The sequence below is a fragment of the Hordeum vulgare genome, chromosome 3H, assembly GCF_904849725.1.
Source record: "Hordeum vulgare subsp. vulgare chromosome 3H, MorexV3_pseudomolecules_assembly, whole genome shotgun sequence".
NCBI classification, from domain to species: domain Eukaryota; kingdom Viridiplantae; phylum Streptophyta; class Magnoliopsida; order Poales; family Poaceae; genus Hordeum; species Hordeum vulgare.
This window is the reverse complement of record NC_058520.1, coordinates 528,421,053-528,435,685: the sequence shown is the minus strand read 5'-3', so window position 1 is coordinate 528,435,685 and position 14,633 is coordinate 528,421,053.

The window sequence follows — 14,633 nt, the reverse complement described above, 5'->3', positions numbered from 1 at the left end:
GTGACCTTGTCTATTCCACCATGGCACATCCACACAGGACTAACCTCACTCACAGTAGATCTTCACGAAGTAGGCGATCTCCTTGCCCGTACAAACTTCTTGGTTCAACTCCACAACACGAACTAGGAGGCTCCCAAGCCACACCTAACCAATCTAGGAGGCACTACCCTCCAAAAGGTAATAGATGCAGTAGAATGATGAACTCCTTGCTCTTGTGCTTCAAGATAGTCTCCTCAAGGTAGGTGGCTCTCTCTCAGAAAAATGGATATGGCAAGTGTGTGTGTGTGTGTGTGTTCTGAGTGCTTCCTCTACGAATGAGAGGAGGTGGAGGGGTATATATAGGCATCCCGAAAAATGCAACCGTTACAAAATTATTGCCCAACTCGGTGACACCGAAATGAATCTCGGTGGTACCGAGTTGCACTAAATGTGGGAACTTTTGAATTCTGAGTGACACTGATATATGAATATCGGTGGTATCGATACGATGACCTAGGACAGTTTGTAAATCTCGGTGGGTACCGATTTCAATCTCGAAAATTCTGATTCTTGAAACGGAGACAACAGAAAGTTGGTCACCGTTTTTCGGTGACACCGATGTGAAACTTGGTGGTACCAAGAGATTAGGGTTTGTCAAAGGATATGTTAGTGGGAAAATCAGTAGGGCCGAGTGGGAAAACTTGGTGGCACCGATTTTTCGGTTTTGGTTTGGGTCAAAGATTTTTGTTGGAGAATGACCGAATATTTTTGGTGGCTATCTCTAAGCACTTGAGCAACCAATTCATCATAATACCTCACCCCTTTTAATAGTATTGGCTTTTCTACGGACTCAAAAGTGATTTCTCAAAAATGTAAAATGTAGAGTCCTCTTGCTTAAAGCTTCAGCCAATCCTATTCCTTTCCATGCATCAAGGGGCTTATCCTCACAATCCTTTAGCCAATGCTCTCTATGGACTATACCTGAAATACACCATGTAGAAGTGTTAGTCCAAGAGACAATGCATGCTGTCATGAATTATCAAAGCCACCAAGGGATCATATGTGCTTTCAATCTCCCCCTTTTTGGTAATTGATGAAAACATACAATCAAAGCTTCAAATAAAGATAGACATTAGAATATGACTGCTTTGAGAGATACATGACTAATACAAGCTCCCCCTAAATGTGTGTAATCTCCTTTTAAAGGATGGTTGCTTTGAACTGCATGGGCACACACATGGTAGAAGGACAAGACATGTCATGTAAATCTTGGCTATATGCATCAAACATATGTGAATGAAGGACTTCCATGTTCAAGAGTCACTCTTGCAAACAATATGTGCAAGAGACAAGAGATCATCCTGAACAAGGATATGATGCATATACTTACCTTGAGGTTCTTGAGCGTCTTAGCAGTAGAAGTACACTTGGGAAAATAAATGTTAGATAACACAAGAGTGCTCTATTGTAAAGATGCGAAGAGCTCAAAAAGTACCAAGATATGGAGAACATATGAGAAATCTGATTTGATGATAGATATGTCTCCAAGAATATTTAGAACTTTCTCCCCTTAGAATGAATATGTAAGATTACCTCTCGCCCTGAATCATAGCATGTAGATATTGGGAGTAGGTAGGGTGAGACAAGTTCAATCCAAAGATGGCAATAAAACAATTTGAATAAGTTTTATATGTCTCCCCCCTTAATGATATTTCTCCCCTTGAGTATATATCTCCCTTTTTGAATAAAGCTTATTGGAAGCTTTGATATTTCTCCCCCTTTGGCATTAATTTCCAAAATGGCCAGAGGGTAAGGGCTCATTGATAGGAAGGGATCCTGGATTCTTCTCTCTTTGATAAGGGTTCCTTGAATTTATATTTTCTCTCCCTTAAGTATACTTAAGAGTTCCTTGATTTATCTCCCCCTTTGTTAGGGTTCATAGAAATTTCTCCCTCCTATATTGTAGGATCATTGAAGTTTTTTTCCTCCTTAGTAGTTTTTCTCCTCTTTAAAAATTGTGGGAAACAAGATTATGTCCCCCTTTGGTATGAAATGAAATGATCAATAAGAGGTCAGGAGGTAACAAGGCTTGGGATCATTGATAATCTTTCTCCCCCTTTATGTCAAAAATCGAGAAATTCCAAAATATCATAGGTAGTGATAAAATTTGGAGTCACCGAGGAAGTATGGTTTGGTATAACCGAGAATGAAAATACGCCTGTTGAAGAAATCGGTTAGGCCAAGTTTCCCAGATCGGTGAGATCGAGTTGCAATGAAAATCAACTTCTCAACTCAAATATAGAGAAAATATCGACAACTTTTGAAAAAATAATATATCCAAAGATTTAAAAAGAGAAGAGAAAATAGTTTTTTTTATTTTTTTTTATTTTTAAATAGATACATATAGATGAGAGTTGAATGGTTCCAAGAAAGCATGCAACAAGGATATGAACCATACAAAAATCTCCATCTAGATGTTGGGCGGTGACTAGGTCACCTATACAGTATAATGAATTGAGGAGTCAAGCAAGAATGCTTGATCATAGGTCATACTCATCGTTAAGTGCAAAATGCGGTTACCATTTTTTGATTAAGCATTTTAATGTCTTCATATCACTTGAGTTGCTTTAACTCATGACTTGGTGCAAATTTTTATCAAGGATATGAGTACATACCTCCGAATGATGTTGATGACGTGGCATGTAGGTGAACTTGTTGTGGATGCTCAATGTTGATGAAGATCATCTAGAATTTGGAGCAATCCTTGTCATTTTGGTTCACTTTTCACCTACATTGGTTAGTCATGCAAGGAAGAACATAATATATCCAATCGACATGAGTGATTGTATTCATCAAATACTTGTCAATGATATGATTTTGTCGTCTTCTTCCTTCATCATCGAAGAATGGGCTGTTGATAATTGGTTATGTCAAGATTGCTTCTGATGTGAGTTGATGGCAATCTTGTGGAGTGTAGTCCTTCCAAGTACCTACAAAACGGTTAGATGCAATACAAGGGAGTATAGTTTTCCAAGATATAACATAGTGTCATATCAATAACATCATGGAATAGTCAAGTAAGCTCATGCCCTTGCATGCATCTGAGTGACTCTAGATCAAGTTTGAAGCATCAACGATGTTCAACTCACTCCTCAGATTAGAAAATACATTCTCATCTAGTGATTTGGTAAATATATCAGCCAATTGTTTGCTAGTACGAATATGCTTGAGATTTATATCTCCTTTACCAAGATGATCACGAACGAAATGATGTCACACTTGAATATGTTTGGTTCGAGGATGTTGCATATGATCATAGGAAATTTTAATAGCACTTTCATTGTCACACAACAATGGAACATGTCTCACATGGATGCCATAATCCTTAAAAGTCTGTGTCATCCATAGTAATTGCGCACACCATGATCCGGTGGCAATATATTCCGCTTCAGCAGTATATAAAGATACCGAGTTTTGTTTCTTGGATGACCAAGACACAATAGATCTCCCAAGATATTGACATGTACCCGAGGTGTATTTTCTATCAACATTGTCTCCGGCGTAGTTCGAGTCGGAGTAGCCAACAAGATTAAAAGAAGATCCCTTGGAATACCATATGCCAAAGTTTGGTGTACATATCAAGTATCTCACAATTCTTTTCACAACCTTTAGATGACACTCTTTTGGGGTGCCGCTTGATATCGGGCACACATGCAAATAGTCAACATGATATCAGGGCGTGAGGCACATAGACATAGCAATGAACCGATCATTGATCGATAAAACTTTTGATCAACTGGTTTGTCCTCCTTAGTAAGGTCAACATGTCCACTAGTAGGCATGGGATTTCTCATACCTTTGCATTCTTGCATGTTGAACTTCTTGATTAAGTCCTTGGTGTACTTGGTTTGAGAGATAAACGTACCTTTTCTCGATTGTTTGATTTGCAAACCAAGGAAGAATTTCAGCTCACACATCATAGACATCTCATATTTCTCGGACATCAACCTTCCAAATTTCTCACTAAAATGTGGGTTAGTAGAACCAAATATAATATCATCGATATATATTTGGCACACAAATAGTTCACCATTAACTCATTTGGTGAATAAGGTTGCGTCAATTTTACCAATCTCAAAACCCTTTTCAATGAGAAACTTCGGTATGCATTTGTACTAGGGCTGGGCGTTCGGTATAAACCGAAAATTCGGTTTCTACCATTCGGTGTTTACTAAATTTCGGTTAGTAAAACTAGAAACCGAAAATGCTAGCTAAAAATAGCAAACCGAAAATTCGGTTAACCGAATATTGGGTGCGGTTTTCGGTTTTACACCGAAGAACCATGCTTCAAGTATCCATGCACGGATTGTAGTAGTGGAACCCATTTATATAGGTAGAAAATGTAAATCATCCCTCGAGTCTAGCGAGGTGGGACTAAATGAGCCTAATAGTCGGCTGGCTGTACGCATGCGCACACGCGCGGGCCACCAAAAAGGCACACGTTAGCTGGCCTTGCATCCACTTGCATGCAATTTGGTTAGAAAAATAAAAGGTAGGCCCATGTTATGTGAGCTGCTCGATGCGTTGGTGGGCGCGTGGGCAGGCGTGGGAGCGTTGGATGACTCCTGGGAGACTGTGTTGCGTGCATGCGCATGTATTTGCATCGTTTCTTCAGCTGATTCACGTTTCTTTGGTTTTTATTCGGTTAATAGAGAATAAAACCAAACCTACCGAATCCTGTTCGGTTAGTGGACATGAAAACCGAATTTTTATATGACACTAAAAAAACCGAAAATTCGGTTTATTCGGTTCCGACATCGGTTCGGTTTTCGGTTCGTCGGTTTTTATGCCCACCCCGAATTTGTACCATGCTCTAGGGGCTTGTTTAAGACCATATAAAGCTTTACAAAGTTTGTAAACGTGATTATGTTTCTTTGGGTTCACAAATCCGGGAGGTTGTTTGACATAAACTTCCTCCTTAATTTCACCATTTAGAAAATCACTTTTGATATCCATTTGGTAAAGTGTAATATCATGGTGATTGGCATAAGAAAGAAGAATACGAATGACCTCAAGTCTAGCAACGGGGGCATAAGTCTCACCATAGTCCATACCTTCGACTTGCGTCTATCCTTGGGCTACGAGACGTGCCTTGTTGCGAATAAGTTGACCATCTTCATCTTGTTTGTTCCAAAACACCCATTTTGTACCGATGATGTTGTGCTCGTCCTTGGGCTTTTCAACGAGTGCCCAAACTTCATTCCTCTCGAAGTTGTGTAGCTGTTCGTGCATGGCATTCAACCAATCTAGGTCTTGAAAGGCTTCTTCAACCTTCACAGGCTCAATGATAGAGATAAATGAGTAATGCTCACAAAAGTTAGCTAAATGAGATTTAGAGCGAGTTATTCTCGCGGTTTGTATGTCACCGAAGATTTGATTCAGTGGATGATCCTTGTCCACTCTTTCTCGAACTCATGACAACTTCTTCTTGTTGGATGGTGGAGCTTCCTCCTCATCATCTTCTTGTTTGTTGTCATTGACGGTGTCATATGCTTGAGGTGGTGGTGAGGAAGGTTGAGGTGAATCCTCATGATGTACTTCTTCCTCTTCTTCATCATGTCGTGTACCGCTTGGGTATGCCTCCATGTAGTTTTGTGGTTCGCCTTGACGCGAAGTAGGAGCTTCCACTTAAGTTGATGAAGTACTTTACTTCACCTCCATGGACGAATCTTGCCGATAGGTAGATCTTGGATGGCTTCCAAAGGTTCCTTATCTCCTACATAATTTGGCAATTTTTCGACTTGCAAACCATTAGATGCATCAAATTTCACATCTACCGTCTCTTCAACTTTTTGAGTGAAGTTGTTGGAGACATGGTAAGTGTGAGAGTTTGATCCATAACCAAGTAGGAAACCTTCATGAGATTTAGGAGCAAATTTAGACCACCGATGCTTATCAAGAATGTAGCACATAGAGCCAAATACTCGAAAGTATCCAACTTGGGGTTTGTTACCGGTGATTAGCTTGTATGCTGTTTTACTGAGAAGCTTGTGTAAGTAGAGTCGGTTTATGGCATGATAAGTTGTTTCCACAGCTTTTGCCCAAAAGTGTATTGGCGTCTTGTATTTGTCAAGCATCGTTCTGGCCATCTCTATGAGAGTTCGGTTCTTCCTCTCAACAACTCCATTTGTTGAGGAGTGTATGTCACTGTGAACTCATGTGAGACACCCTGTTCGTCAAGAAAGGTATCCACATTTGTGTTCTTGAACTTCGTTCCGTTGTCGCTCCAAACTGTCTTGATCTTCACTTCAAACTGATTTTGGGTTTTCCGAGCGAATTTCTTGAAGATCTTTTGTACATGTGACTTATCATCAAGAAAGAATACCCACGTAAATCTAGAAAAATCATCAACAATAACTAAACCATAAGAATTTCCACCGAGGTTATTGTTAGCATTGGGACCAAAATAATCCATGTGTAGTAGCTCAAGTGGCCTTATTGTAGTCATGATGTTCTTCACGGGATGACTTCCACCGACTTGCTTTCCTGCTTGACAAGCACTACAAAGTCTATATTTTCAAAGATAACATCTTTAACACCAAGAATATGATCACCTTTTATAAGCCCGTCAAGGTTACACATACCAACATGTCCTAGACTTCTATGTCGTAACCAACCTTTAGAAGATTTTGCAATAAGGCATGTACGAGGTTTGGATTTTTTACTGAAATTGACAATGTATAGATCAACTTTTTGAAAACCAGTAAAGAACATGTTATGATTATCATGGTGAAACACCTGGCAATCAACCTCCGTAAAATAGAACATTGAAACCAAAGCCTGCTAGTCCAGATACAGAAAGAATATTGTAGCCAAGAGATTCAACAAGCATGAAATTTTGAATGGAACTATCATGAGATATGGCCACCTTACCGAGACCAAGTACCTTACCCTTGGAGTTGTGACCAAAGGTCACATTCCTTCGAGGTCATATGGATTGGTGTGATCTCATGAAACATGTCTTTATCTCCGGTCATGTGATTGGTGCATCCAGTGTCAAGTATCAACTCTTTTCCTCCGACCATGTACTCTGTAAGGTTCACCATAATACCAAGGTTCCTCATGGTCTTCTCATACTCGATGTCAAACTCATCATTTTCATCGTAGTAGCCATGCTCCACATTGTCATCGTCAGACGAAATATCCTCATCATAAGAATCAAGAATTTCATCAGAATTTTGACTATGACATTGTTCATGTTTATGCATGCAAATGGATTCAACAATGATATTGTTAATGGTAATGTCATCTCCTTTAGCTCGCATGAGGTCATGAAGCTCAATAGACATTTATAAAAATTAGGATCATTTGGCTTCATTTTGTGAAAGGAAATGGATTTTTGGAAACTGTCATCAAGATTTTCCAATGAGTAGTCACGATATGTTTTCTCCAAATATTTTCACAAAGTATAAGCACACTCAAAGTTCTTCATTTGATTAGGCACATTTCTTGGTAGTCCTCTAATGATAAGATTAACAGTTTTAACATTGCCAAGCATATTAACTTCATCATCATGAGAAGGACGTAAGGGATCAATGGGAGGCACATAGGGACATTTAACATACTTGCCCAAATGGAATTTATTGAATAAATCAAGCATTTCATTTTTCCATTGTCTATAATGCTCCCCATCGAGAATATGCACTCTACAACTAGGATTCCCCAAACTAGCCACATCCATCTTCCTCCAATGGCAATTAAACCAAGGCTATGGAGACCAAAGCTCTGATGCCAATTGTTGGATCGATAGAAGGGGTGTATAGAGGGGGGGGGGGTGAATAGACTACTTGCATAAATTAAAATCATGACCTTTTCCCAATTTTAATAGTTGGCAGATTTTAGCAATTCTAACAAGTCTAGTGCATCCTACACATGCTAGTCAACATATATGGCAGCGGAAAATAAAGACATTGCACATGTAAGTAAGGAGTAGAGTTTAGGAAGATCAAACACAAAGATTGACATGACAATTTGTAGCGTGGTTATGATAGGTGGCGCTATTGTACGTCCATGTTAGTGGAGACTTCAACCCATGAAGGGTAACGGCTGCGGGAGTCCACGGAGGGCTCCACCCACAAGGGGTCCACGTAGAAGTGACCTTGTCTATTCCACCATGGCTTACATCCACACATGACTAGCCTCACTCACAGTAGATGTTCACGAAGTAGGCGATCTCCTTGCCCTTACAAAGTTCTTGGTTCAAGTCCACAACATGAAGTAGGAGGCTCCCAAGCGACACCTAACCAATCTAGGAGGCACCACCATCCAAAAGGTAATAGATGCGGTAGAACGATGAACTCCTTGCTCTTGTGCTTCAAAAGATAGTCTCCTCAACACTCAATCACTCTCTCACAGATTTGGCATGGGTAGGAGAGATTGATTTTGTGGAAAGCAACTTGGGGATGCTAGAGATTATGTTTCAAATCGTTTGATTGGAATCTTCTGATGTCAACACAAGAATAGGTGCCTCTCTCTCAAAAAAATGGATCTAGCAAGTGTGTGTGTGTGTGTGTGTATGTGTGCGCTTCCTGTGTGAATGAGAGGAGGTGGATGGGTATATATAGGCATCCCCCAAAATCCAACCGTTACAACATTATTGCCGAACTCGGTGACATCAAAATGAATCTCGGTGGTACCGAGTTGCACTAAATGTGGCAACTTCTGAATTCTCGGTGAGACCGATATATGAATCTTGGTGGTACCTATACGATGACCTAGGGAAGTTTCCAAATCTCGGCGGTACTGATTTCAATATCTAAAATTCCAATTCTTGAAATGGAGACAATAGAAAGTTGGTCAGTGTCTTTCGGTAGCACTGATGTGAAACATGGTGGTACCGAGAGATTAGGGTTTGGCAAAGGATCTATCATTGGGAAATCGGTACGGACGAGTGGGAAAACTTGGTGGCACCGATTTTGCTATTTTGGCTTGGGACACAGATTTTTGTGGGACAATGATTGAATATTTTTGGTGGCTATATCTAAGCACTTGAGCAACCAATTCATCATAATACCTCACCCCCTTTTAATAGTATTGGCTTTCCTATGGACTCAAAAGTGTTTTGTCACAAATGTAAAATGTAGAGTCCTCTTGCTCGAAGCTTGAGCCAATCCTATTCCTTTCCTTGCATCAAGGGGCTTCTCCTCACAATCCTTTAGCCAATGCTCTGTGTGGACTATACCTAAAATATACTCCCTCCGTCCCAAAATTATTGTCTTAGTTTTGCCTAGATATGAATGTATCTAGTCACATTTTACTATTTTAATACATCCATTTCTAAACAAACCTAAGACAAGAATTTTGGGACGGAGGGAGTACTAGGTAGAAGTGTTAGTCCAAAAGACAATGTATGTTGTCATGAATTATCAAAGCAACCAAGGGAGCATATGTGCTTTCATGATGGTGGCCCACAAATCTCCCTCACGCTTATCTCTGGTTTACGGGAGAAATTGCATCCGAACGGCTCCACGGACTGGTACAAAATCATGTTGGATGGCTTTCATGGTCATGACCCACAATCGGGACCGTTACGGAAGATTTGCGGGTCCGTCTTTGAGATTCCCTTAGTGGGAAGGTTTTAATCTTGAAAAACCTTCGTATTTTTAGAATTCCATATCTTTCACATGATCATGATTAGGCAACCATGGTGTGAGAGACTCACAGATGAAGCCCACGGTGAACCAGTGGGATGGTAATTATACCTCATGTTGGCCTTTTTCAAGATTAGTTGTGTGAAGCTAATTTGAAAAGGTGTTGATCCCGAGATTCCTGGAAGTTGTCGTAGAGCGGGGCATGATTCATCGTTAATGACGTCTCTCCTTTTGAGATTTTAACATGTATTGATGTGATACATGTGCACTAGCCAGCCAAAGATTTTGATTTGAGCCGGCAGGCATCCCATATGAGGGCAAGCTTTTGGAGGATCGTTTGATTTGTGATGCCGCATAAGCTCCTTTGGTTGTGAAGAGCACTCTTCCAAGAATTATACCAAAATCAACCGCATCTTTTAGGTTTACCTACAACAGAAAAGACACAAAGAGCAATGTTTTGAAGCCGCATCCACGGTTAGCCGGCTATGAAACGAATGGTTAATCCCCGCGTGTGATATAGTAGCCACAAAAGCATTAGGTTTGATGTGGTGTGGAAAAAATAGCACGGAAAGCAATGGAAAGAGTTTCCTGAAGCAACCATCAATTTAACCAAACAAGGTGGAACATCCATAGTTTACTGGGCATTGTGCGATCTACCTAAGGATGGCAAGATTTCTATGAACTATCCTAGCCAAGAGGCATTATTCTCTAAGCTCACACGGTAGGGAGATTGGTGAAGGATCATATTTTTCCAGGATAGGGGTGGTGCATGAAGGAATCTGTAGTCAAATATTAGCAATAGGAAAATATTTCACATTTATGTTCTTAGCGCCAAGACGACTGGCAATTTTGGGAGTATAAACTTTGTCCCACACTACATGTCATTTTTTCCTCGTAATCATCATGCCTAGGCCATATCTAGTCCTTCCCCTATTTTTGAATCCCTTCAATTTTTTAGATAATTAATCCCCACCCTACTTTTTTCTTATACCTTTAGTTTCACAAATAATTAGCTTTTCAACCCTCAATGCATAACCCTTTGGACCAAATTTACTATAAAATGACACGTCTCATCGAAATCTCTCTCATCGTGATCACCACCCACCCCTGCCATCGTTGATGACCCCCCCAAACCCAGCACTGTGAGTCATCTGCAATTTACTTTTGGCACGTTCCGGTCCAGAAACATGCATGCCCTCTCTCCCGCTGGCCATCTGTTGTCGTTCAAATGCACAAGGCTTTGTAGCAATTTTGGGATAAGTAAGACTTGTCGATCCCACAAGGAGTGAATAGAAAGACACTACTAACCCCACAATCATGTTGTCACTTATATAGTTCTTTGTTCAACCTTACCTGAGTTTGAAAATAGTTTAATTTAGTCGGTTTCTAGGGAAAAAATAAAAGGGGATTTTATCTTATCTACTATGCAACTTTATTTTTGTAGACGCTGTTGGACCTCCAAGTGCACAATTTTGTAGGACAACATCAAAATTCCCTTAAGTGGATGACCTAAGGTTTATCAATCCGTGGGTGGTTTAGGATGAATATGGTCTCTCGCAAACAACCCTGCAATCAAATAAAATAAATCTCTTATGTCCCCAATAAACCCAATACAATGGCAAATTGTATAGGTGCACTAGTTCAGCGAAGAGATGATGACACAAGTGCAGTATGGATAGTAGATATAGGTTTTTATAATCTGAAAATATAAAAATAGCAAGGTAAAAAGTGGAAGACAACAAGCAAAACATTGTATAAATGCATGGAAATAAGGCCTAGGATTCATACTTTCACTAGTGCGATCTCTCAACAATGCTAACATAATAGAATCATATGATCATCCCTCAATGTGCGACAAAGAATCAGTCCAAATTTCATAAGTAGCGTAGAACATAAGATGAAACTGTTGTAGGTAGTAGAATCACCTCAAAGTTATCATTTATGGTCAATCTATTTGGCTATTCCTATAGGTGTCACAAACATCCCTAGAGTTCGTACTAGAATAACACCTATGGTACACATCAATCAACCCTAATGTCACCTAAAGTTCTTTTGGATTAATTATAGGATATGCATCAAACAATTTCAGATCCATCATATTCAATCACTCACAATGAACTTCAAAGAGTACCCAAAGATTTCTATCGAAGAAAGTAGGACAAGAACGTGTATCAACCCCTATGCATAGATTACCCCATTGTCACCACGGGAATATGCAAGTTGAGTACCCAAACAAATATCAAGTGAATCAATAGAACACTCCATTGTCACCACGGGTATCCACATGCAAAACATACATCAAGTGATCTAAAATCCAATATTCAATCCGACACAACAAAATCTCGAAGGGAAAGATTCAATTCATCCAAACAAGATAGCAAGGGACAAACACCATATGATCCAACTATATTAACAAAGCCCGTGATACATCAAGATTGTGACATCTCAAGAACACGAGAGAGAGAGAGATCAAACACATAGCTACAGGTACATACCCTCAGCCCCGAGGATGAACTACTCCCTCCTTGTCATGTACATCGCCGAGATGATGAAGATGACCATCGGTGATGATTTATCCTCTCTGGTAGGGTACCTGAAAGGCTCTAGATGGGTTTTTCTTCAATATAGAGAGTTGCGGCGGCGGAGCGGAAGTTCTAGCTTAACTTTCGGAGGTTTCTGTATATATAGGATTTTTCAACATTAGAATCACGTCAACAAGAGCCACATGGGCCCCACCACACAACAGGGCATGCCCCTTGTGGCCCATTGGTAGCTCCCCTCCAGTGGTTTTTTGCTTTGGTATTTCTTATTTTCTCCAGAAAAATCATAAAAAAGTTTTGGGTGATTCCAAGAACTTTTATTTTGTGCACAAAAACAACATCACGGTAATTCTGGCGAAAACAGTGTCAGTCTGGGTTAGTTCTAAATAAATCACATGAAGTGCATCAAAACCATGTAAAAGTATTATAAACATAGGTAAATATGGCATGAATACTTCTAAATTATTGATACGTTGGAGACATATCAGCACCCCAAAGCTTAATTCCTACTCGTCTCGAGTAGGTAAATGATAAAAGATATAATTTATGAAGTGTGAATGCTAGCATAGTGTATAATTTTGATCAATGATAATTGAGTCACTTTTTCTTAGCATCATTAACATCTACTTTTCTCAGGAAATTCATTATTATAGAGTAGCAATCAATTCACATGTCATGGTTAAAACAATGCATTCTCTTGAAACTTAACAACCTATGTTCTCAGTCATGAAACAATTTCAATGCACCATCAAGTCTAAGTAAGAGCTCCACATACTCAATTATCATATAGTCTTTTATGATTGCTAATAATCAAAGCATATTTTTAGAAAAACAACATCCATCGAACACACAGAAATATAGGGGCTTAATGTTTCGCCTCCCAACATACTTATCATGCAGATAATTGTCAAACAATAACGAATCATGACCAAATATATTTGACTGTATATATATGTTTGGATCTTTCGCCACCACATGGTGCTTGCCAACTAATAGATTGAGGTTGAAATAGGAAGTTGACTCAACATGAAAAGCAAATAACATGAAATTAAATAGATTGTTCCTTCGGAGAGGGAAGTAGTGATTTGCATAGGTGCGAGAGCACACCGTATAAATCAGAGATGAATATATTTTGGATGGTGTGCCTTTCCTGTCAACGGTAAAACAAGGGATTTTGATATGTTCCATGCTAATAACATTATTGGCGGTTCCCAACCAGAATTGAAATTTTACCCCCACTCAACCATTCAAACACATTCCATGGCTAACCGTATCGACGGGTGCCCTCCAAACAATCAACTTTCTAGGGGGAGTTGTTGTTTATTTATTTTTGTATTATGCAGGACTGGGAATCCTTTTTGCGAGCCTCTCTCATGCAAAGTGAAGTGAATAAACACTCATCATGAGAATAACTCGCTTAGCATGGAAGATACTGACCGCCCCAGTTGCTCCATGAGCAGTACGGGCACACAAAACAGATGTTTATTTGAAGGTTTTAGAGGTGGCACATGTGAATTTACTTGGAATGGAAGTGAAATACCATATATAGGTAGGTATGGTGGACTCTCGTGGAAGAAACTTGAATCAAGGATTTGGATGCACAAGTAGTATCTCTACTTAGTACGAAGTTTTGGCTAGCAAAAGGTTCTAAACAAGCACCACACGTTGGAGGATCCATAACAATATAACTTCTATGCAAATATACCCAAACATAACCATTATGTTGTCTTGCTTGTCCAACTTCAACTATCTGATCAAGATTGAAAATAATTAATGGGTATTCACAATCATTAAAGATGTCCAAGGTAATATGATTGTATGTGAAAGTTCTCTTTCCTATACTAATTATTCATAAATTGCTTGTATGACCAATATTGTGATTGTCAAACTTCAATAGATTTTAGTTTCTAGACAAAAAGTGAAACTACTACTAAGCATAAAACACATTCATAATTTCATTTTTATGACATTCAATTCATTCAAATTTACTCTTAGGATATAATTTAAGCACAAGAGTAAACATCAAACTATTCTCAAAAGATATAAGTGAAGATCAAGGAGTAGTTAAATAATTAGGTAGCTATATGAGGATTCTCTCTCTCAATAAATATTTTCAGATTTGAGAATTTTATTCAAACAGGAAACTAAACAAAAATACATTCCAAGAATAGCACATATCATGTGAATGAAATAAAATTTAGGATCAACATAGGCTAACCGATATTTGTTGACGAAGAGAGGTGGGATTTGTAGCATCCCCAAGCTTAGATGCTTGAGTCTTCCTTGGATATTACCTTGGGTGCTTGCTGGTCTTTATTCTCGTCATATCAGCATCTCACCCAAAACTTGAAAACATCAATCACACAAAACTTAACGGAACTTCATGATATGGGTTAGTGTAATAAAGATAGATCATTAACTTAGGTACTATCAAGACAAGATTCATAATAATCAAAAATAATAC